The sequence below is a fragment of the Thalassophryne amazonica genome, chromosome 19, assembly GCF_902500255.1.
Source record: "Thalassophryne amazonica chromosome 19, fThaAma1.1, whole genome shotgun sequence".
Taxonomy (NCBI): domain Eukaryota; kingdom Metazoa; phylum Chordata; class Actinopteri; order Batrachoidiformes; family Batrachoididae; genus Thalassophryne; species Thalassophryne amazonica.
The window spans coordinates 63,240,455-63,266,082 of record NC_047121.1 but is presented as its reverse complement, the minus strand read 5'-3'; the positions used below and the strand labels follow the sequence as shown (position 1 = coordinate 63,266,082).

Here is a 25,628-nt window from a genome sequence, read left to right as displayed (position 1 = left end):
AAAAAGACATGCTGTGGAGGGGAGCAGAGATCAATCACTAATGAGTAAATGCAGAGTGGTGCATGCAGAGCAAAAAGAGAAAGAAGCACTCAGTGCATCATGGGAACCCCCCAGCAGTCTAAGTCTATAGCAGCATAACTAAGGGATGGCTCAGGGTCACCTGATCCAGCCCTAACTATAAGCTTTAGCAAAAAGGAAAGTTTTAAACCTAATCTTAAAAGTAGAGAGGGTGTTTGTCTCCCTGATCCGAATTGGGAGCTGGTTCCACAGGAGAGGAGCCTGAAAGCTGAAGGCTCTGCCTCCCATTCTACTCTTACAAACCCTAGGAACTACAAGTAAGCCTGCAGTCTGAGAGCGAAGCGCTCTATTGGGGTGATATGGTACTATGAGGTCCCTGAGATAAGATGGGACCTGATTATTCAAAACCTTATAAGTAAGAAGAAGAATTTTAAATTCTATTCTAGAATTAACAGGAAGCCAATGAAGAGAGGCCAATATGGGTGAGATATGCTCTTTCCTTCTAGTCCCTGTCAGTACTCTAGCTGCAGCATTTTGAATTAACTGAAGGCTTTTCAGGGAACTTTTAGGACAACCTGATAATAATGAATTACAATAGTCCAGCCTAGAGGAAATAAATGCATGAATTAGACAAGACAACAAGAACAAGACAAAGCATTCATGAGATACACACTCTTAAGGCTATGAAATTGGGCTATTAGTAAAAAAAAAAAAAAGTAGAAAAGGGGGTGTTCACAATAATAGTAGCATCTGCTGTTGATGCTACAAACTCCAAACTATTCTGTTCAAACTGCTTTTTTTAGCGATCCTGTGAATCACTAAACTAGTATTTAGTTGTATAACCACAGTTTTTCATGATTTCTTCACATCTGCGAGGCATTAATTTTGTTGGTTTGAAACCAAGATTGTGCTTGTTTACTAGTGTGCTTGGGGTCATTGTCTTGTTGAAACACCCATTTCAAGGGCATGTCCTCTTCAGCATAAGGCAACATGACCTCTTCAAGTATTTTGACATATCCAAACTGATCCATGATACCTAGTATGCGATATATAGGCCCAACACCATAGTAGGAGAAACATGCCCATATCATGATGCTTGCACAGCCATGCTTCACTGTCTTCACTGTGAACTGTGGCTTGAATTCAGAGTTTGGGGGTCGTCTCACAAACTGTCTGTGGCCCTTGGACCCAAAAAGAACAATTTTACTCTCATCAGTCCACAAAATATTCCTGATATGTTGATGTGATGTTGATGTGTTCTTTGGCAAATTGTAACCTCTTCTGCACATGTCTTTTATTTAAGAGAGGGACTTTGTGGGGGATTCTTGCAAATAAATTAGCTTCACACAGGCGTCTTCTAACTGTCACAGCACTTACAGGTATCTCCAGACTGTCTTTGATCATCCTGGAGCTGATCAATGGGTGAGCCTTTGCCATTCTGGTTATTCTTCTATTCAGTTTGATGGTTGTTTTCCGTTTTCTTCCACGCGTCTCTGTTTTGTTTTTTGTTTTTTGGCCATTTTAAAGCATTGGAGATCATTGTAGATGAACAGCCTATAATTTTTTGCACCTGCGTATACGTTTTCCCCTCTCCAATCAACTTTTTAATCAAACTACGCTGTTCTTCTAAACAATGTCTTGAACGTCCCATTTTCCTCAGGCTTTCAAAGAGAAAAGCATGTTCAACAGGTGCTGGCTTCATCCTTAAATAGGGGACACCTGATTCACACCTGTTTGTTCCACAAAATTAACAAAGTCACTGACTGAATGCCACACTACTATTATTGTGAACAGCCCCTTTTCTATTTTTTTTTTTTTACTAATAGCCCAATTTCATAGCCTTAAGAGTGTGCATATCATGAATGCTTGGTCTTGTTGGATTTGTGAGAATCTACTGAATCTACTGGTACCTTGTTTCCCATGTAACAATAAGAAATATACTCAAAACCTGGATTCATCTTTTTAGTCACAGCACTACTATTATTCTGAACACTACTGTGTGTGTGTGTGTGTGTGTGTGTGTGTGTGTGTGTGTGTGTGTGTGTGTGTGTGTGTGTGTGTGTGTGTGTGTGTGTGTGTGTGTGTGTGTGTGTGTGTGTGTGTGTGTGTGTGTGTGTGTGTGTGTGTGTGTGTACGTTTTCAAAGCTCATTGTACAGGATGATCAAACATTCTGCATTTTAAAATGAAAACTGCTGAGTGGAACAGTTCCATGGAAAGGTTCTCGTGGGAGCCCACCAAAATATGTGACAAATAAAAATCGCAGAACAGTCATGCCTTCCAGTTGGAGGTGCTTGTAGTTCTGACATTTGCTGCTCTAAAACAGACAGAAAAAGTACAAAAATATTTAACAACAGAATGAAATTTTACTTTTATTTTCATAAAACGATACAAATAGTCTGAGCAACAGCTTTGGAGTTGACCTTAGAGTTTTAGATAAGATGTTCTCCTTAAGTCTGGATCCAGACTTAATTTGAACAATTATGCTTTATCATTAGAGGTTTTAGTAACTTATTAAGTCATTTACACAGAGAATGTGTGTGGGTCCATTTTTTTCTGACACACCCTGTTCACACTGATACAGTTTCACATTCACACATTTCAGTGGCGGAGCCAGAATATCATGGGGGGGGGGGGGGGGGTTGTGTTCTCACTTTCAATAGCAGGACCTCTGCATCATTGACTATGTTTACATGCAGCCAATAACCCTTTCATAACCGGAATATTAGCAATAACCCGGTTGCACACGGCCATGTAAACACCCGCAAAAACCCCAATATGCTCATATTCCGTTTTTTAAAAACTCGAATATGACCCCTATGTTACTCCTTTTCTAACCCGAATATCAGGTCATATAAACCCGCGTCGGAATATCCCCATAGAAAGGAACATTATTTTGTGTTCTGCACATGTCCTATCCGCAAGGAATCTTGGTCTTTTGAGTATGGCAACTACTTGTATGCGCCGCGCGCAACCCGCCGGACACCACAGGAGCAGAGGTAAACAAACATGGGGAAATTTGGCGCTATATAAAAAAATTGATTGATTGATTGATTGATTGAATCAGTAGCATGTTTCATTTAGTGTGTCGATCATTTTTTCTGAAGGAAATATCTCTTTTTGTATTTTGAGTGCTTTGACTCGGTGAATTGTTTTCTAAATTGGCAGCACGTTTCATTTCGTGTGTCAGTTATTTTTATTATTTCCATGCTGCGGTTTCTGGGGATACGCCTCAGTGGGGATTTACAACAACAACCTGAAGCAACATTATTTGCTTCATTTATATTAATTCACTGTGTAACACGATTTTTGTTCCTGGCAAATAATTGTCTTTTTCCAACTACATTTATTGCAAAACGTCCATTATGTCTTGGTGGAAGCGCTCCCCATGTTCTTCTGAGTATGCCCCCATGTTGTCCTTGAAGTTGTCAGGGTGATCATCCAGAATGTGCACCTTCAGTGACATCCTACAGCCCATTTGGCCATAGTTTCTCACCAAATTCTCAACCAGTTCCACATAATTGTCAGCCTTGTGGTTGCTCAGAAACCCATGGACAACATCAACAAAACTTTTCCATGCCTCCTGTTCCTTTGCTGTAATTTTCTTTGGAAATTCAGGGCACTCTATGATTTTCTTGACTTGTGGTCCAATGAAAACAAACTGCATCTGTAATGTCACAGTCCACTTCACTGTTCTCCCCATCCTCTGATTCAGTGTTTTCTTCTTCTGATGGTTGTTTTCTTTCTGGAGGTGAAGGTACAGGAAACTCAGCACTATGTGGCACTGGTGCAATGGAAGATGGAATGTCAGGATAAGGAATAGCAGGTGCATTCTTCCCACTTCGGCGTTTGGAAGGATCCACCATGCAGAAGTAGCAGTTGGTTGAGTGGTCAATAGGTTCATGGCATATTCTTGGAACAGCAAACTTCATTGCTCTCTTTTCCCCTCTGTACCATCCTCCAAAAAGAGTGAATATATTTGTTTAATGATTGACTATTCAATATTTACCATACAAGATTTTGGCTGTTCAACAAAACATAACTTTCTCACCTTCAAGTGAGCAATATTCACAAGCTAAGTGAGGTGCCCAGTTCTTATCTTGATCTCCAACTGGCATTCCAAAATAAGCTTTGTAGGCTTCACACATTTTGCTGGGTTCTGTCACAGAAAACTTGTTTGCTCTTTTCTTGATGAACTGGCCACAGATGTAGCAGAATGTATCTGGAGAATGTTTGCAGCCTCTTGATGCCATCTCTCTTCTTCTGGTGTATCTTCTCAGGTAGTCCGAGCTTGACTTAATGCTGGCCTATGAATCCCTGTTTAAATATTAGGCATGTAACACCCCAGAACTTTCTCAGTCTTTCATGATGGCATTCTGGAATCTTCTTGATCTCTCAAGAATGTTCCTGAACTCGTTTGTCAACCATTATGGAAAATTCCAGAAGATTCTAGAAAATTCTTCACTGCTCTACAGATTTCTGGTGTTTTCTAGAAAGTTCCATGAGATTCTTGTGGGTTTTCTCAAAGATTCTAGAACATTCTTTGGTATTCTACACATTTCTGGAGTATTCCACAAGGTTGTTTAATTTTCTTTGATTAAAGAGTGAAATATTCATGAACAAAGGACATTCTTCAAACCTCAGTAAATTACTCTCCTGTTCTTGAAAGATCTTGCTCAATCTGTACAAATGAGGAAGGTTTTCATAAATATAATTGCTTTGTCAACATTGTATTATGTTTGAAATGATGTTTAAACCCTTTTTGACATGATCACAAAAAGAAAATATGATGACCACAACTCTGGCAAATGGACTTAACTTTTCCAGAAATTAGTGACCACTCAGTGAATGTGAAAACTGGTTAATTTGCAATTTCATTGTCCTGACCACAAAACCAAAGATTGAAGGTCAAGACCACTCTTTTTTCTTTTGATTGGCTGTGAAGAAATGGGAAATTATGGTTTTAACCCAAGAACAAGACAAAAGTGAAAAGAACCATTTACAGTAATGTTCAGAATAATAGTAGTGCTATGTGACTAAAAAGATGAATCCAAGTTTTGAGTACATTTCTTATTGTTACATGGGAAACAAGGTACCAGTAGATTTAGGGGAGGTGATGGTCTAGTGGTTAAGGTGTTGGGCTTGAGTCCACAAGATCATGGGTTCAAATCCCCACCTGACTGGAAAATCACTAAGGGGCCTTGGGCAAGGCCTTTAATCCCCTATTGCTCCCGGTGTGTAGTGAGCACCTTGTATGGCAGCACCCTGACATTGGGGTGAATGTGAGGCATAATTGTAAAGCGCTTTGAGCGTCTGATGCAGATGGAAAAGCGCTATATAAATGCAGTCCATTTACCATTTATTCTCATAAATCCAACAAGACTAAGAAGTCATGATATGCACACTCTTAAGGCTATGAAATTGGGCTATTAGTAAAAAAAAAAAAAAAAAAAAAAGTAGAAAAGGGGGTGTTCACAATACTAGTAGTGTGGCATTCGGTCAGTGAGTTCGTCAATTTTGTGGAACAAACAGGTGTGAATCAGGTGTCCCCTATTTAAGGATGAAGCCAGCACCTGTTGAACATGCTTTTCTCTTTGAAAGCCTGAGGAAAATGGGATGTTCAAGACATTTTTCAGAAGAACAGTGTAGTTTGATTTAAAAAGTTGATTGGAGAGGGGAAAACGTATACGCAGGTACAAAATATTATAGGCTGTTCATCTACAATGATCTCCAATGCTTTAAAAGGGACAAAAAAACCAGAGATGCATGGAAGAAAACGGAAAACAACCATCGAAATGGATAGAAGAATAACCAGAATGGCAAAGTCTCACCCACTCATCAACTCCAGGATGATCAGACAGTCTGGAGTTACCTGTAAGTGCTGTGACAGTTAGAAGACGCCTGTGTGAAGCTAATTTATTTGCAAGAATCCCCCACAAAGTCCCTCTGTTAAATAAAAGACATGTGCAGAAGAGGTTACAATTTGCCAAAGAACACATCAACTGGCGTAAAGAGAAATGGAGGAATATTTTGTGGACTGATGAGAGTAAAATTGTTCTTTTTGGGTCCAAGGGCCACAGACAGTTTGTGAGACGACCCCCAAACTCTGAATTCAAGCCACAGTTCACAGTGAAGACAGTGAAGCATGGTGGTGCAAGCATCATGATATGGGCATGTTTCTCCTACTATGGTGTTGGGCCTATATATCGCATACCAGATATCATGGATCAGTTTGGATATGTCAAAATACTTGAAGAGGTCATGTTGCCTTATGCTGAAGCGGACATGCTCTTGAAATGGGTGTTTCAACAAGACAATGACCCCAAGCACACTAGTAAAGGAGCAAAATCTTGGTTCCAAACCAACAAAATTAATGCCTCGCAGATGTGAAGAAATCATGAAAATCTGTGGTTATACAACTAAATACTAGTTTAGTGATTCACAGGATTGCTAAAAAAGCAGTTTGAACATAATAGTTTGGAGTCTGTAGCGTCAACAGCAGATGCTACTATTATTGTGAACACCCCCTTTTCTACTTTTTTTTACTAATAGCCTAATTTCATAGTCTTAAGAGTGTGCATATCATGAATGCTTGGTCTTGTTGGATTTATGAGAATCTACTGAATCTACTGGTACCTTGTTTCCCATGTAACAAAAAGAAATATACTCAAAACCTGGATTAATCTTTTTAGTCACATAGCACTACTATTATTCTGAACACTACTGTATTTACTCATATTTTGGCTGCAACGTCAGCTGACTCCCAACCACCAATCATAGTCATGCACAGTCATAGTCATCATGCGTGTGTGTATAATTGTATGTGTATGCTGAATTGCATTTCGATCATTGTCATGAACTGTTAACGAATTCTTAAAGCATTTACTTTGCCTGCCTTTACAAGGACCTCTTGCAAGTAATTGCAACACGGCTCGTATTCCCTAGGTGTAGCCCAAAATATCATATCCTGAATATAGCTTAATGCACCATGCACCGAGTTTCATAAGGCTATTATGAGAAACTACTAGAGGCCGTGTGTTGGTACGTGTCTCCTTCACCCATCAAGACGCCCATAGCAGTGGACGGTCTGTCCCTCAGTTTGTGCATCACATTGCACTTTTCAGCGATTCCTCTGGGGTTTGATTTTGAGGTTATCTGACATCCAGGAGAAAAGGTACCAAGGCAGCGTGATGTATAAATGAAGAGCTGTCTGCTCTCATTCACTCGGGCTATTCTCTCGTGAAGTTTGCGAGTCAGAAGGGAGGCTAGGAGTCATTTTTCAGGAGGAAAAAAAACCTTATTAGACCCTCTGAGTGGCTCTCTGGCTACAGCAGCAGTTTCAAATAAAACGAAGACGAAGCAGCAGTCAAAAGCAAAGGTAAGACTCGCCTGTCAAGTATGAATGTGCTCATTTTATGCCAGAAAAAACGGCTTCACCACCTCAAGGACTTAAAGGACTAAAACACCCATTTTAATACACCAGCTCAATGCAGTGTGCACGCTAATTGCATATAATAGCGTGCATATAATATATGCAATTAGCGTGCACGTTGCTTTCCTGACAGCCTCTTTCCATATAATATCTACCCAGAATGGTGAAGTAAAAAATATTTTTCCTCCCTCTCTTGTTGTTTTTAGTACGCTATTAAAGAAATTTACACTTTTTCAACTGGGCTCTATTTTTATAAGGTTTGAGGTTATCTCTAAGGACAATGTGAAGTTAAAAAGTGCAGTGTTGCTTTAGAATGCAAACATTCTCACGAGCCAACCGGCTGTGTAACGGGCCAAGCTAAAAGCACTTAACCACTTCTTGTCACCCGTGAACATGGGAATATGTCATTAGAAGGGTCTGGTAGCACAACGAGGGCCCCTATGGAGGTAAACATGCTAACAGCTAATTAGTGAAGCTAACCTTTACGTTAGCAGGTGAGCTTATCAGCTGACTTTGAAAAGCATGAGTGGGCAAATTATCTACCACTAAATTTAGTTCTGCTAACCTTGAATTAGCTAACTTTTTTTATAATGAAGTGTAATGGTCTATATACTTTTGTAATGCTAACTCTACGGTCACATTAGCCACAAGCAACAAAGGCAAAGCGATGACTTGCCATTCATTTTCAATCAAAGTAGCCAGTTTGACAGTTTGACACAACAGTCACTATGCCGCCAGCTAGGTGGGGCCAAAGTAGACAAGAAGTTTATTTTCTGTAAATGCTGAGTGACGTGACAAAGTGACTGCCAATCCGAGTAAAAGGCAGCGTGACGTCAGCTGGCTGCTGACTCCAACAAAATTCACAAAGATGGTCGAAAGCGCTCCAAAACAGCTTTATTTCTGTATAAATCTAATATGTTTGGCATTTTGTCTCATATATTTTGTAAAAGTTGGCAAGAAATAAACACTTATAAATCTAAAAAGGTCTTTCTAAACAGATAACCCCTTTGAAGATGTTAGCATGCTAACTAGTGAGACAGGAATGTCACTGTGAAAGATGGTGGACTGAAACTAATCCAGTGAACTTTGGTTCCGTAAACAACTAAACATGAAGTAAAAACTTTTTGTGACAGTGTTGGATTTTCTGTCGTGTATAATCTATCATTAAACATCATTAATGGCAAATACCACAAGCTGGCCACGTTTTTGGAACCTCTAGGTTTACGCTACCACACATTTAAAATTTCTGCTCTTTAGGTCTGGGTTTGTTTTTTTTTGTTTTGTTTTTTTAGGGATTTAGACCCCCCACCCCCCACAAAAAAGCAAAAAAAAAAACAAAAAACAAACATTGAAACAAAAGATAACAGTGCAGTATCTTTAGCTGAGTGTTTTAGCCGCTTATGTTTATCACATGTTAAAAAAAAAATTACAATGCTTGGGTTTCTGTAAAAACTATATTTGGTCAGTTTAGTGAAATTTGGATGTCTGCATATCTTTAATTTTTCAGTTAGCAGATTAGCGGTTATCGAAGCTAACTTGTAGCTTAGCTGTGCCCGCCACTGTGTTTACCTCACTAAACATAAAGAAATGCAGTTAGCCACTAAACATTTGCTTCCTGCCTAGTCATTAAAAGTCGATTGTGGATGAGGAGCTCATTTTTGTATTGAAAGGGGAAATGATTTAATCTTAACCATTCCAGTTATTTGCTTTGAAAAATGGCAGCTGTGTATTTTGTCTACTTAGCTAAAACACCATAATAGCCACTAGAGTCCTTTTGGGGATAAATATCAAAAGATAAAAGAGCCTTTTCCGTCCCATTAGTTTGTTTTGAAGCAATGCGGTGCTAACGGTCACTCTCGCGGGGCACTTACACGGAGGACAGCAGCAAATCGCATTAGTGCGAACAGCTGGCTGTTCCCCGTGGGACGGCTGTGCTCGCAGATGGCAGGAGAGCTGTGTTGTGTGGCATGCTCAACTTCTCTCAAGTTGACCCGGCTCAACTTGCATTCATCACTCGATTACCTTTAAAGTTTTATAGTTGATCTGCCATTTGTCACTTCCAGTTGTATCCCTGAACCGTCGATCTCGACCCACATGGTGACTTTAGCTGCAATGGAATGTTTCTCTCTTGTAATCCAGAGGTAGGATTGAATAAAAGTGCATGACGGCACACTCGAAATGCATCCATTTCCTGTTAGGTCTGTGGAGAGTGCGCCTCCGTTTGCCTTATCTGCTGCTCCAAGGCACCTGCCTTCATTCTGGGACACTTATGAGGCGTTTACTTGCCATGTTTTTCTGACTTGACCTTCATGTAGAATAGAGAGGATGTAGCACTGAAAGGATCAAAGCGTCTCTATTTTTGACCTTTAAGTGATGTTGTGGCACTGAGCAGTAAGGGGGGTGTTTTTCTCATGGCACAGCCAGTGGGTGAGATGTCACTATGTGCAGGGAATCACTCAGTCATCCAACAGTTCACTTCTGTGCAAGATTACTTCAGTTATACTGGCCCGATTTGTCACCAACTTTGTGTATGTATTATGCATAGTGACCCCAACAAGCATATTGAGCTTGGGGTGAAAAGGTTACAGGTCAATTAGGGAATAACCCTGTTGTGGTTGCAAATAGCCGTTTAGGTAAAGCTCAATTTGCGACCGTATAACCAGCATGAACGTCCACAAATCATCAGACACAACAGTTATTCCCATTCTAATCCAATTCCATCATTTGCATGGTTTATTTTTCTGTAAGTAATTTGGTTGGCGAGGCTTACCGTTGAGCCGAGGCAGCGTCGCTCCAACAGCGGTCAGGGCGCAGAGTAATCCATCAAATGTGAAAATCCATCAAATGTGAAACGGTAATTCTGTATCAGAATCCACATCGATACTTTCGTATGATAGCTTAAATTCACCCATTTCGTCGTCAGCAGCATTGGTACGCAACTTTCTCTCACTCGCAGCTAACAGCTACCAGCGCGCACGGCTGGTGTTCTGTCGAATTGTGCATTCCGTCGGATAAATCGACAGTTCCGCGTCCTGGCAATCCTGTGCATGCGCAGTTGCGTGGAGCACAGGAATGATATTTGACAGGAACGACATCTCGTCAGAACACCGGTCAGGGCACGGAGTAATACATCCAAATATTTTGCCGCCGTTACCCCGATATTATACGGTCTGAAATCTCACATGATTAACCAGTCAGATTCACGGAAAAAATGTAATTGGATTAGAATGTCACTATAACATAATTACTAAAAAATCTTGAGTGAAATAACTTCTTACTAATGACCTAATTGTCACTGAATGTGGAATGTGTGCTGGGGATGGTGACCCCAAGAAGCCTGTTGATTTTGGGGTGAAAAGGTTATAGGTCAGTGTCACTACAGCATACTTTGTAAAAATCGAGTGAAATAACTTCTTTACTAATGACCTGATTGTCACTGAATGTGGAATGTGTGTTGTGGATGGTGATCCCAAGAAGCCTGTTGAACTTGGGGTGAAAAGGTTATAGGTTAGTGTTAGTACAGCGCACTTTGTAAAACATCTTGAGTGAAATAACTTCTTTACTCATGGCCTGATTGTCACTAAATCTAGAATGTGTGTTGGGGATGGTGACCCCAAGAAGCCTGTTGATCTTGGGGTGAAAAGGTTATAGGTCAGTGTCACTACAGCGTACTTTGCAAAAAGTTTGAGGGAAATAACTTCTTTACTCATGGCCTGATTGTCACTAAATCTAGAATGTGTGTTGTGGATGGTGACCCCAAGAAGCCTGTTGATCTTGGGGTGAAAAGGTTATAGGTCAGTGTCACTACAGCATATTTTGTAAAAATCGAGTGAAATAACTTCTTTACTAATGACCTGATTGTCACTGAATGTGGAATGTGTGTTGTGGATGGTGACCCCAAGAAGCCTGTTGATCTTGGGGTGAAAAGGTTATAGGTCAGTGTCAGTACAGCGTACTTTGCAAAAACTTTTGAGAGAAATAACTTCTTTACTCATGGCCTGATTGTCACTAAATCTGGAATGTGTGTTGAGGATGGTGACCCCAAGAAGCCTGTTGATCTTTGGGTGAAAAGGTTATAGGTCAGTGTCACTACAGCATACTTTGTAAAAATCGAGTGAAATAACTTCTTTACTAATGACCTAATTGTCACTAAATCTAGAATGTGTGTTGTGGATGGTGACCCCCAAGAAGCCTGTTGATCTTTGGGTGAAAAGGTTATAGGTCAGTGTCAGTACAGCGCACTTTGTAAAACATCTTGAGTGAAATAACTTCTTTACTCATGGCCTGATTGTCACTAAATCTAGAATGTGTGTTGGGGATGGTGACCCCAAGAAGCCTGTTGATCTTGGGGTGAAAAGGTAATAGGTCAGTGTCAGTACAGCGTACTTTGCAAAAAATTTTGAGGGAAATAACTTCTTTACTCATGGCCTGATTGTCACTAAATCTGGAATGTGTGTTGAGGATGGTGACCCCAAGAAGCCTGTTGATCTTGGGGTGAAAAGGTTATAGGTCAGTGTCAGTACAGCGCACTTTGCAAAAACTTTTGAGGGAAATAACTTCTTTACTCATGGCCTGATTGTCACTAAATCTGGAATGTGTGTTGGGGATGGTGACCCCAAGAAGCCTGTTGATCTTGGGGTGAAAAGGTTATAGGTCAGTGTCACTACAGCGTATTTTGTAAAACATCTTGAGTGAAATAACTTCTTTACTCATGGCCTGATTGTCATAAATCTGGAATGTGTGTTAGGGATGGTGACCCCAAGAAGCCTAATGATTTTGGGGACAAAAGTTCAAAGATCAAGAATATTACACTGTACTTTGTAAAACCATTGTGAGTGCAATAATTACTTCTTTAACTGCATGATTGTCACCAAATTTGGTATGTGTGTTAGGCATGGTGACCCCAGGAAGCTTATTGATTTTGAGGTCAAAAGTTCAAAGGTCAAAATTGCTGAGATGTACTTGGCAAAAAAAGACATTCTGCAGAGAAGCAGTACTTTGCCAATGTTGTCACAGATTGCTCCTGTCGTTTTATGTGGGCAAAAGGTGCAGTTTGTGTCCACAGCACGTAGAGAAGAAAGCTCAGCATGGCTGAGCAGCACGCTGCTGCTCTTCATTAAAGTCCTGTGGCTGTTTCAGTCAGCCGTGATAGAGCGACTGATGGTCAACCTGTTCTCTCCGTCTCTCTCTCTTGCTCTCGTGTTGTTTTTAACTGACGCTCCATTTAACAAATGGGCCCAAACAGCTGAATGTCAGAGTGATGGTGAAATTCAAATGCGGTGCATTCAGAAAGTATTCACAGCGCTTCACTTTTTCCACATTTTATTTTACAGCCTTATTCCAAACTGAAGGAAATGCATTTTTTTTTTCCTCAAAATTCTATACCTCATAATGACAGATTTTTATTTTTATTTTTTTTTTTTTTTTTTAGATTTTTGCAAATTTATTGAAGAAAAAAACAAACAAACAAATCACATGCACATCATTATTCACAGCCTTGGCCATGAAGCTCAAAATTGAGCTCAGGTGCATCCTGTTTCCACTGATCATCCTTGAAATGTTTCTACAGCTTAATTGGAGTCCACCTGGGGTAAATTCAGCTGATTGGACTTGATTTTAGAAGACACACATCTGTCTACATATAAGGTCCCACAGTTGACAGTGCATGCCAGAGTACAAACCAAGCAGGAAGTCAAAGGAATTGTCTGTAGACCTTTGAGACAGGATTGTCTCAATGCACAAATCTGGGGAAGAGTACAGAAACATTTCTGCTGCTTTGAAGGTCCCTGTGAGCACAGTGGTCTCCATCATCTGTAAATGGAAGATGTGGGGATCCACCAGGACTCTTCCTAGATCTGGCCGCTTGTCTAAACTCAGTGACTGGGGGAGAAGGTCCTTTGTCAGGGAGGTGACCAAGAACCTGATGGTCATTCTGTCAGAGCTCTAGCATTCCTCCGCATTCCTGTCCACAAGGACAACCATCTCTGCAGCAATACACCAATCAGGCCTTTATGGTAGAGTGGCCAGATGGAAACCACTCCTTAGTAGTTGGCACATGGCAGCCCACCTGGACTTTGCCAAAAGGCACCTGAAGGAAAATTCTCTGGTCTGATGAGACAAAGATTGAACTCTTTGGCGTGAATGCCAGGCATCATGTTTGGGGGCAACCAGGCACCATCCCTACAGTGAAGCATGATGATGGCAGCATCATGCTGTTGGGATGTTTTTCAGCAGCAGGAACTGGGAGACTCGTCAGGATTAAGGGTATGATGAATGCAGCAATGTACAGAGACATCCTGGATGAAAACCTGCTCCAGAGCACTCTTGACATCACACTGGGGTGACTGTTCATCTTTCAGCAGGACGATGACCCTAAGATATCAAAGGAGTGGCTTCAGGACAACCCTGTGAGCCCAGACCTGAATCTGATTGAACATCTCTGGAGAAATCAGAATCAGAAGAAGTTTATTGCCATTGCCAATGAACAGGATTCACAGACTAGGAATTTGCTTCGATATAATGGTGCAACATTAAACAGAGAGCAATATACAGTAAAATGCTAAGATAAAATATACAATATGTGCCAAAATAAGACAAAATATAAGATAAAAAATGACATGAAATATGAAAGGCTGTGTGCAACAGAAAAACAGAAAGAGAAACAGGAAAAAAAAAACAGTGCAATGGGAGGAGTGCAATTAAAACCAAAGTACATTGTCCAAAGTGACCCGTGATAAAATGATAAAGTGACAGAGTTAAGCTTAAGGTGACTGAGTTATGAGGTGTTCATGAGTCTAACAGCAGAGGGGAAGAAACTGTTCTTATGGCGGGAGGTTCTGGTCCGGATGGACCGTAGCCTCCTGCCCAAGGGGAGTGGTTTGAATAGACCGTGTGCAGGGTGAGAAGGGTCAGCTGTGATCCGACCTGCTCGGCCCAGAGTCCTGGAGACGTGCAGGTCGTGGAGAGATGGAAGGCTACAGCCGATCACCTTCTCAGCAGAGGCCACAATGTGCTGCAGTCTGTGTCTGTCCCTGGCTGTGGCCCCGGCGTACCACACCATGATGGAGGAGCAGAGGATGGACTCGATGATGGCCGTGTAGAACTGCACCATCAGCTGGACAGGCAGCTTGGCCTTCTTCAGCTGCCGCAGGAAGTACATCCTCTGCTGGGCCTTCTTGATGAGGGAGCTGATGGTTGACTCCCACTTGAGGTCCTGGGTGATGGTGGTGCCGAGGAAGCGGTGACAGACCACAGTGGTGATGGGGCTGTTGGTGAGGGCGAGGGAGGGTGGGGGGGCTGTGGCTTTCCTGAAGTCCACGATGATCTCCACTGTTTTCTGGGCGTTGAGCTCCAAGTTGTTGTTGCTGCTACACCAGGTCACCAGCCGGTCCACCTCCCTCCTGTAGGCAGACTCATCCCCATCCGAAATGAGTCCGATGAGGGTGGTGTCTTCCGCAAACTTGATGAGCTTTACAGAGTCGTGGCTGGAGGTGCAGCAGTTAGTGTACAGGGAGAAGAGCAGAGGGGAAAGGACACAGCCCTGTGGAGATCCTGTGCTGAGAGCCCGAGTGTTCGAGACATTCTTTCCCAGCCTCACATGCTGACTCTGGTCCGTCAGGAAGTCTGTGATCCACCTGCAGGTGTAGTCAGGAACGTGGAGCAGAGAAAGCTTGTCCTGGAGGATGGTGTTGAATGCAGAGTTGAAGTCCACAAATAGGATCCTAGCGTAGGTTCCTGGGGAGTCCAGGTGCTGCAGGATGGAGTGCAGGGCCAGGTTTATGGCGTCGTCTACAGACCTGTTGGCTCTGTAGGCAAACTGCAGGGGGTCCAGGAGGGGGTCGGTGATGGACTTCAGGTGCGATAAAACCAGGCGTTCGAAGGTCTTCATGACTACAGATGTGAGAGCCACAGGACAGTAGTCATTAAGTCCAGTGACGCGTGGTTTCTTGGGGACTGGAACTATAATGGAGGACTTGAAGCAGACTGGAACATGGCATGACTCCAGGGAGGTGTTGAAGATCCCCATGAAGACTGGGGCCAGCTCATCAGCACAGTGTCTCAGGGTGGCAGGAGAGACACAGTCTGGGCCCGGGGCCTTACATGGATTCAGCCTTCTGAAGTGTCTTCTCACATCCTCCTCTTGGACGGAGAGGGCAACGGGGGGAGGTCCATGGTGTTTGAATATCCAGTTGTGTGGGGGTGGGGAGGTGTGAGTCCTTGTCTTTAAAGCATGAATAGAAGACGTTCAGGTCATTGGCCAGCTTCAGGTCGTCAGTAGAACGAGGTGCTTTGGGCTTGTAGTTGGTGATCTCTTTCAACCCCCTCCACACAGAGGCTGAGTCGTTGGCAGAGAACCTTTGCTGCAGACGTGAACTGTACATGGATTTAGCCTTTGCCACCTACTTGCTAAATCTGTACTTTGTACCTCTATAGCTGTCTCTGTCTCCTTCTCTGAAAGCCACCTCTTTTTGCTGACGGAGCTGCTGGAGTTTAGGTGTGAACCAGGGCTTGTCATTGTTATATCTCACCCTGGTGTGCTGTGGGATGATGCTGTCTTCACAGAAATGAATATATGATGTCACAGTGTCCGTGTTATCATCTAGACCAGGGGTAGGCAACCTGTTCCAGAAAGAGCCATGAGGGTGCAGGTTTTCTTTGCAGCCACTGACTCCACCAGGTGATTTCACTGATTAACTGATTCCATCTGCTCAAAGTGATATTAATCAGTAAAATCAACCGGGTGGAGTCAGTGGCTGCAAAGAAAACCTGCACCCTCATGGCTCTTTCTGGAACAGGTCACCTACCCCTGATCTAGACTGTCTGTTGAAGCCTCAAACATATCCCAATCCGTAGTGCCCAAGCACGCGCGTAGCTCCTCCACAGCTTCATTGCTCCACACTTGAGATGTCCTCACAACAGGTTTAGAGAGTTTTAGTCTCTGTCTGTATGTGGGGATCAAGTGGACCATCACGTGATCTGAGAGTCCCACAGCTGCACGGGCCACCGCGCGGTAGGCACCACTCACTGTCGTGTAACAATGATCTAACGTGCTCTCTTCTCTGGTCGGGCATTTAACAAACTGTTTGTATTTTGGTGATTCCTGACCGAGATTCCCTTTGTTAAAATCCCCGAGAATTATAACAAGAGAGTCCGGAAAGTCTCTCTACACGCTCATAATCTGATCCGCGAGCGCACGCTCGGCCTTGTGCACGTCCGCGCTCTGTGGTATATACACAGAGCAAAGTATGAAAGAGTTAAACTCACGTGGAGAGTAGAACGGTCTGCAGTTTATGAGGAGATATTCCAGAGAGGGACAGCAGTGTTGGGAGATCACAGTCACATCGGAGCCCCAGGCATTGTTGATATAGAAGCAGAGTCCTCCCCCTCTAGTTTTTCCACCAGAGAGTGCTCGGTCTCTGTCTCCGCGGAGGAGTTGGAATCCCTCTAGTTGGAGCGCGCAGTCCGGTGTCTGTGCATTTAACCACGTCTCCGTGAAGCACAGTACACAAGATGAGGAGACATCTCTATTCTTCTTCATCAGCAGTGCCAGCTCATCCATCTTGTTGTGGAGTGAGCGGACGTTGGAGAGAAATATCCCAGGTAGGGGCGTACACATGCCCCTTTGTCTGAGGCGCACGAGAGCTCCAGCTCGTTTTCCTCTCCACCGGCGTCTCACTCTTTTGGCCAAAAAGTGAACCAGTTCAGCTGCAGGCACTAAAAAAACTGGCGTAATGTCCGTGGGTGTTGATGATCTGAAGTTTAGAAGCTCCTCGCGGGTGTAGGAACACAACGACACACGATTTACGCACAAAAACAGACAATACAGGGAGCACCAGAATACCAGGGCGCCTTCACGTGGCGCCATCTTGCATAGTATAGAAATCTGAAAATGGCTGTGCACTGACGCTCCCCATCCAGCCTGATGGAGCTTGAGAGGTGCAGCAAAGAGGAATGGGCAAGACTGTCCAGGTGCACCAAGCTTGTAGCATCATATTCAAGAAGACTTGAGGCTGTAATTGCTGCCAAAGGTGCATCACCAAAGTATTGCGCAAATGGTGTGAATACTTATGTACAAATAATTTCTTAGTTTTTTATTTTTAATAAATTTGCAAAAATTTCAAAAACTTTTTTCATGTTGTCATTATGGGGTGTTGTGAGTAGAATTGTGATGGTAAAAATGAATTTCATCCATTTTGGAATAAGGTTGTAACATAAAATGTGGAAAAAGTGAAGTGCTGTGAATACTTTCCAGACGCACAATATGACGTGCTTTGATTGAAACATAAACACACCGTGGGCACTATGAACTCAATAAGGCTGCAGAGTTGAAATGTTGCATCAGATGCCCAGAAACCTGCTCAGAACTGAGACCTAATTAGAAAGTGAATCCATCAGGGAGACATATCAGAAAATAATATTCTGCTCGCTGCCAGCATGCATCGCTTCTCTTTTGTCCATTTTCTCAGTGCATGTGCTCCACTTAATTGCACAACATCCATTTTCGGTGCTATCAAAGTGTGAGGTTAAAGCATCACTTCACTTTTTCAATTTGTCCTCTAGATTTTAGTTTCTGTTCATTTCTGTGTAACACACAAGCGGTTACAGACGACTCGGTTGGAGTATGTCACGGTAAAATGTCATTTTTGTTCAGAGGTTCAGCATGCTGGTGTGTAAAAATATTTAAATATGTGTGTAGTAGTTAAGGGAGACAATAAAATCCTGCCGGTACAATTTCAAATATGGATATCGAAATGAATCTAATGTTAATTTTCCCTGTTTAATTGGAGCTTGTATCATTTAGCAATCGGTGAAATAGAAAACCTGTGAGTTTGTGCATCAGTTTATTGCAGCTAAAATCCTGTTTATACGTCTGCAAGGAACTTATACATATTCAGCTTTGTACCATGTACCCTTTTATTGGAAGGCGAATACATTTTGGTGATGATCGGGACCTTGCCGTTGATACAGAGTCTTCATATCACTTCCTTTGACATTGTGAGCTTGAGGGTTTGTGGTTATTTTTGTCAAAATTTATGACCTTATGCATGTAATCGAGGAAAAAGAAATTGGCCGAATAACAAACTCCCTTCTTGTCCCCAAGTCACTGCCATCACCACGTGAAGTAGCACGTTTATTGTCGGGTCTGTCACAACTCAGCCAACATCTGTGTTGCCGTCTCACTAAACACCGTTGTTCATGGTTCTGATAACAGGAAGTTGTAGAGGGTAGTGGAGGATCTGACCCTGTAAGTGACACCTCTTTCCAAAAGAGGTACAAACAGTTTGGGTTGTTGGGTACCTCTGAAATGACTTTATGTCAGATGAACAGTGAGTGAGGTTGACTCGGATGAAGACTGTCTCTTGCGTGGTGAGGAAGCGTCAGCTATGACATTTCAGCATCTGGCGCATAATTGGCTCTATATTGAGGATTCCAGCTGTTGGAGAAGGCCAAGGGGATGCCCATGTTTCACCTGGCTGTGGCAGATACAGTTGATTCGTTTTGAGAGATGAGAATGGTCTAGTTGTCTGCCTGGGTGGTAGCCATCTGGGACCCAAGGCGGTTGCACGGTTTCAACATGGCAATGCGTAGCATCAGAACATTGTCCCAGTTTTGACTCTCCACTATATAATAATCTCTGCCGCCAACTTTCATTTGATACCGTCTCTCCTGGAATCTCTACCATTATCTCAATCATTATCTTGATCAATACCACCAATTCTACTACTACTTTTTTAAATTATTGCAGTCTCTAATACCGTTACTGTCACTGTCATTACCTGGTTAGTTATCTCGACAACCATCTCCTTCACTGTTTTATGCTTGTTACAATTATTATTTCATTTATCTCTATTGCCATCTCTACTCTGTTGCATCTCTACCACTGTCGTTATCTCTCTGGGAGGTGCTGGTCCAGTGGTTGAAGAGGTGGGTTTTTGACCAAAGGATCCTTGATTTAAATCCCCATCAGACCAGAAAATCATGAAGGGCTGCTGGACGAGGCCCTTAATCCCCAAGTTGCACAATTGAGCACTTTGCATGGCAGAACCCTGTGGGTGAATGTGAGGCATCACTGGAAAGTGCTTTGAGCATGAAAGTGCTATTAAAAAATGCAGTCCATTTATTTCTTATATCTCTATCACCACTTTTTTTTTGCCCAATGTTGTAGTGCCTTGACCCTTGGCCTCAAGGCCCTTTTTCCCCCCAAAGTTGGCCTTGTCCGTAAGCATTGAATGACTTGGATATCTCAAGACAATTCTGGGCATTTTCAAGTTCAAGGGATATAGTGTTTTCATTCATTCACTTATTTTCTGACACTTTTTATATTACTTTTACTAGAAGCCAATGTTGATGACGTACATCCATGTTGTCTTTTGTGTGAATCTCCATCTTTGTACTATTTCTCCCCCTCCCCTTTTTTTTCGTTTTTAATCTTTTCCATTGGCCTTAGTCTTGAGGGATCAAAGTTTGGGCCTTGGGGGTCAATGCCTTAGCCTTGAAGGCTGTCAGTACTACCATGTTTATCACCATTGCTATCACTTCATCTCTGTTGCCATCTCTACCACCATTTTTATCATTATCCTTATGACTGCTGCTATCTCTGACAGCATTTATGTCACTATCTTCATCTCTGTTTCCTTTTCTATTCATGTCTCTATCACCGGGTGCTCTGGTGGTGTGTTGTACTGAAGCTTTCCCTGTTAGGCAGCTATTTGTCAGACATCTCTGGTCCGGATCACAATGCAGATCCAAATCTGATAGAATAAAATCTGATTTCACACTTAATCACCATCCACCAGAATACATTTTCTTTTTACTGTTACCATATTGAAATGAGACACATCACTTCAACATGTGTTTCAAGTCAGAAGATCCATTTTTTAAGCATCGGTGATCAGTAGTTTAAATACTCATTCAACAAACTGATTTTTTTTTTTTTTAGTTACGAGTGTAAAACCAGTGAGCTGTACCCACCACTTAGATTTAATGTCAGTACACTGTTGAAAAAAAAAGAAAGTTTTTACAGAAAAAAAAAATAAAACGTGGCAGCTGTGTATTCCAGAATAATTCTGTAAAAAAAAAATAGTGAAAATATGTAAATACCTTCACACAAAATACTGTAAATATTACTGTATAAAACTGTTGTAATTTGCAAAAGAATTAAAAGGAGAATGGAGTACAGACAACTTTGAACCAGAGATACTCCACTTGGGATTCAAGCACACAATCTGCCTGCACCATCATTTTGTCATGATGTAAATTAGTATGAAAATCTAATGAACTGCAGAGTCCATTTTACACCATTGACATGTAGCCTACTCAGTTTTAAACAGATTTATTTTCAGAAATCATATTAACCTACTTTGTACAAATACGAGATCTATTAGAAAAGTATCCGACCTTATTTTTTTCAAAAACCATATGGATTTGAATCACGTGTGATTGCGTCAGACAAGCTTGAACCCTCTTGCGCATGCGTGAGTTTTTCCACGCCTGTCGGTTGCGTCATTCGCCTGTGAGCAGGCTTTGAGTGAGGAGTGGTCCACCCCCTCGGCGGATTTTCATTGCCAGAAAATGGCGGAATGATTTGGGCTTTTTTTCCATCAGAATTTTTTCAGAAACTGTTAGAGACTGGCACCTGGAAACCATTCGAAAAATTTATCTGGCTTTCTGTGAAAATTTTACGAGCTTCACAGAGAATAAGGACTTTTACTACAGCTTTAAGGATGGCTTTAAGGACGCTCGGCGCACCGCGCTCTGTGCCGCCATCGAGAGCCACAAACCACCGGATCATTTCTAAACGGATGGCTCTGTGGAGCCGGACCGTCGTGTGCACTTTCTCTGGTTATCACAAGAGCTGGACATCAACCATTTTCCGGCAGATTTCACTTTTAACAAGAGATTTTGTCATGGAAAGCCGAGTGGAGGCTTCGCGGGTCACCACCAATTTGCTGATGGAGCGAGACAAAGGAACACCTCCGTTTTGGTCTCACAGGATGGCTTTGAGATGGCGTTCAGACAGCTGTCGGTGGTTTTTCCATCGAGTGATTTTTCGAGAAATTGTGGATGTGCCTGGACATGCCAGAACATGTCCCGTGAGGCTTCATCACAGCGTTGCTTTGTGCCATGCGGCACCGCCGCGACGCGCAGAACTCCTCCGCACGTCTGTCTCAATGTGCTGAAAAAGTGCTGATGTCCACGTCTTTTCACAATTCCTGTGCTAGTCAGACGACGTCCCGGATAAAACACAGCGTCCAGTTTGGAAATGAACGCCACATTCCACTGTTACAGGAGTTTTTGTCATGGAAAGAGGAGCGGAGGCTTCGCGTGTCGCGGCGGTGCTGCATGGCGCACAGCAACGCCGTGATGAAGCCTCACGGGACATGTTCTGGCATGTCCAGGCACATCCACAATTTCTCGGATAATCACTCGATGGAAAAACCACCGACAGCTGTCTGAACGCCATCTCAAAGCCGTCCTGTGAGACCAAAACGGAGGTGTTCCTTTGTCTCGCTCCATCAGCAAATCGGTCGTGACGCGCGAAGCCTCCGCTCGGCTTTCCATGACAAAATCTCTTGTTAAAAGTGAAATTTGCCGGAAAATGGTTGATGTCCAGCTCTTGTGATAACCAGAGAAAGTGCACACGACGGTCTCGGATCCACAGAGCCATCCGTTTAGAAATGATCCGGTGGTTTGTGGCTCTCGATGGCGGCACGGAGCGCGGCACGGAGCGCGGCGCGCCGAGCGTCCTTAAAGCTGTAGTAACACTCCTTATTCTCTGTGAAGCCCATAAAATTTTCACCGAAAGCCAGATACATTTTTCTAATGGTTTCCAGGTGCCAGTCTCTAACAGTTTCTAAAAAATTCTGATGGAAAAAAAGCCCAAATCATTCCGCCATTTCCTGGCAATGAAAATCCGCCGAGGGGGTGGACCACTCCTCACTCAAAGCCTGCTTACAGGCGAATGACGCAACCGACAGGCGTGGAAAAAGTCACGCATGTGCACGAGGGTTCAAGCTTGTCTGACGCAATCACACGTGATTCAAATCCATATGGTTTTTGAAAAAAATAATAAGGTCGGATACTTTTCTAATAGACCTCGTACAGTAAAAACATGTGAATGTGGCAACATGATGTAAAATTCATTATTTTTTCAGAGTAGTTCCTCTTGTGCGTCAGCACAGTGGCGCAAACAATAATGGTGATTCTCTCCCAAATAAAAAAAACAAAAAAAACAAATTCCACACTGTCAGAGGCCCATTCACCTGATACAACTAAACGTGGGACACACTGCACAGAAATAATTAGTTTAAAATCAGCATATTTTTTAAATTACTTTTATTTGCGACCAGTCTGCTCTATGTGAGACTGATCCTGTCAGATCTCAGGAGCTAAGCAGTGTGGGGCCTGGTTGGTATTTGGATGGGAGACCTCTTTGGAACACCAGGGGCTGCATGTGTTTTTTTTCCAGGCAAAAACTGGAATTGCGTCAGGAAGGGCTTCCAGTGTAAAACTTGTGCCAAATATGAATGCAATACCGGCTTTATCCGCTGAGGCAACCTCGAATAAACGGGAGCAGCCAAAAGGACAACAACAACAAAAGTAAGTCCCTTCGGCGGCTTCCTTGTTTGCACTCGGGGTAACCACAACAGATTCGACACGGATCTGCATGTTGATTTTGGCACAAGTTTTACTCTGGATGCCCTTCCTGACGCAGCTCCACACTGCATGGAGAAATGTGACAGGGGTGGGATTTTATCCGTGAACCTTATGCACTGAAACCAAGGGCCTCCACCCCTGCTATAAGGACAACAACAGAAAGGACAACATTTATTTATTTATTCATTTTAATTTTTTGGAATATTACAACAGCTATGCACCATTAATCGCAAATATATTACTGAAATATTGCTGTATTTTATTTTTTTTACAGAATTATTGTGGCAACCACAGCTGCCCAGTTTTTTCCTTTAAAACAGATTTTTTTTTTTTTTTTTTTAAATTATTGATTTACAGTGTATGAACTCTGTTTATTTATTTTACAGTGTATGAACTCTGGTTCTTAATTGGCAGGACGAATGTCCAGCTGTGTCCCACTGATCTGTGCAGGCAGATAGAGATGCTGTATGTCGAGGGTTGAAGCGCAGACTGACTCAGTGCTCCGTTACTCACCTTCATAAGGAAATCTCCACGGGGAGGCTCCTTCTCCTCCCACTACTTCCTCTACTCCTCCTTCTGTTCCTCTGTTCTTACCATTTGTTTTACTGCTCTTGTTCTTGCCAACGTGTCCTTTCAGCAGGTTCCGCAGCATCGTCGCTTCTTTCAGCCTCTCAGCTTTTTTTTTTTTTGCCAATAAGCCTTCATTTGCAGTCTGTTCAGCAACATTTGTAAGAATATAATTACAAATGTTAAAACTGTGCGTGTCTCATTTCCTTTCATCAAGAAAACAAAAATCCATCACATTATCATATTGTAAAGCACACATAAGAATTACATGTTTGTTACACGATCATCACTGAAACTAGAGGGTGCTCAGAGAGTCTGTGGTGCACAGTCCACTGTGAATTGCACTAATCCATTTGTGGCATTTCCAATTCTGGTGCATTATGTGAGCACGAAGTTGGGCGCTGGGTGCAAGAGAGATTGATTTATCCTCAAAATTAGTCAAGGATGTGTTTTTGGCATAACATGAAATAAACTAATCAGAGGGTCGGAGTGTGCCATATGCACAATGCACTGCTTTTGAGAACGCAAACTCAAGTGAGAGGTTTTCTGACATGTTTGTGGATTTGCATCATTATGTTAGCATGCATCGCCACACAGTGGCCACCAAAGCTCCCTGAAGTGAAGTGTTTGATTTAATTTCATGGTTGTTTTTGACTATATTTTATTGTGGATAAAAGAAGGGTGAACATCCATCATGAACCCGCATATATAAGACGCGTCAGAGTGTTGCACTCAATAAATAACACACACACTGTGCTTGACTGTAGACCAGGATTTTGCTAGTCTGTGGCCCAATTGTATTCTGCTGCCAGGGTACACCAGTGCACCAGCACTGTACCTGACTAAACCTTTGGCTGCTCCTGATGTGTTCTTGGTCTCCACAGTAGATCCAGTGTTAATTCTCATTGTTGATTTGGCACAAGTGTGATGCCATATGCAGTGACCAAACTCCAGATGTATATGGATAATGGAAATGGTCAGTAAATCATTTTCTATACCCGCTTACTCCAATCAAGGGTCACAGGACCTGGAGCCTATCCCAGCTGTGATAGGGCATGAGGTAGGGTACACCCTGAACAGGATGCCAGTCTATCACAAGGCCACATATAGACGCACGCACGCACGCATGCCCCTACAGTCAATTTAGAGGTACCAGTTCACCTAACCTCCATGAAAATTCAGTAAGGTATATCTTATATATTATATTCCAGTTCTAAGGTGGAACTATGCCAGTACACAAAGGTATATCTAAAAAGGAAGAGTAAAATAGGAGAGTAGAAAAGAGTAGAGTGGAGCCACTTAGGTGCCTGGTTTTGAGAACCAGGGATGGTAGGTTAAAAAGCTTTTTTATCCCATGGGAACTCTCCCTACCCACCCAAGCAGCTCAAGAAAAAGGTATATATAATATAATAAGTAATAAGGCATAAGAAGGATAAGACATCACAGGAGAAGATTGTTATCAAACACAAAGGAACCAACTATTTTGTAAGCTACGATGAACATTGCTAAGGCCGGCTAGATAAGCTAGCATTAGCTGTTAGGTATAACTAACTGTACCCCATGTCTTTGGAAATGGGAGGATGGAGGGAACCCACGGGAGCATGTGAGAACATGCAAACTCCACACAGAAAAGGACAACGTGGGAACCTGCGACCTTCTTTTTGTGAGGCGCCATGGGTGATATTGAACACTGGGAAGCAAGCATGCTAAACTCTTGCACCTGACCACACGTCCTTTTTAGACCAACACACCTATGGATAGATAAATAAGCACAACCCCACCTTGCTCATGTGTAGCACCTTGGGATAATCCATGTTGTGATTTGGCGCTGTGAAAATACAGTAATTTGAATGAAATGCCTCTTGTAATTCACACAACATTGGGTTGCTAGGCAATGAACCAGTCATAGGCGGACATACATACAACTTACTTTTATATGCAAGATATGCGGAGTAA

General features: G+C 42.5%; 1 long non-coding RNA gene across 1 annotated transcript; it reads left to right on the top strand.

Annotated features, from left to right (window-relative positions):
* Positions 1–3,293: 3,293 nt before the first annotated feature.
* LOC117500586 lies at positions 3,294–25,385 on the top strand. Its single transcript, XR_004557801.1, has 5 exons — positions 3,294–3,374; positions 3,462–3,464; positions 22,079–22,083; positions 23,380–23,386; positions 25,375–25,385. It is a non-coding gene; the product is annotated as an uncharacterized LOC117500586 (long non-coding RNA).
* Positions 25,386–25,628: the final 243 nt, after the last annotated feature.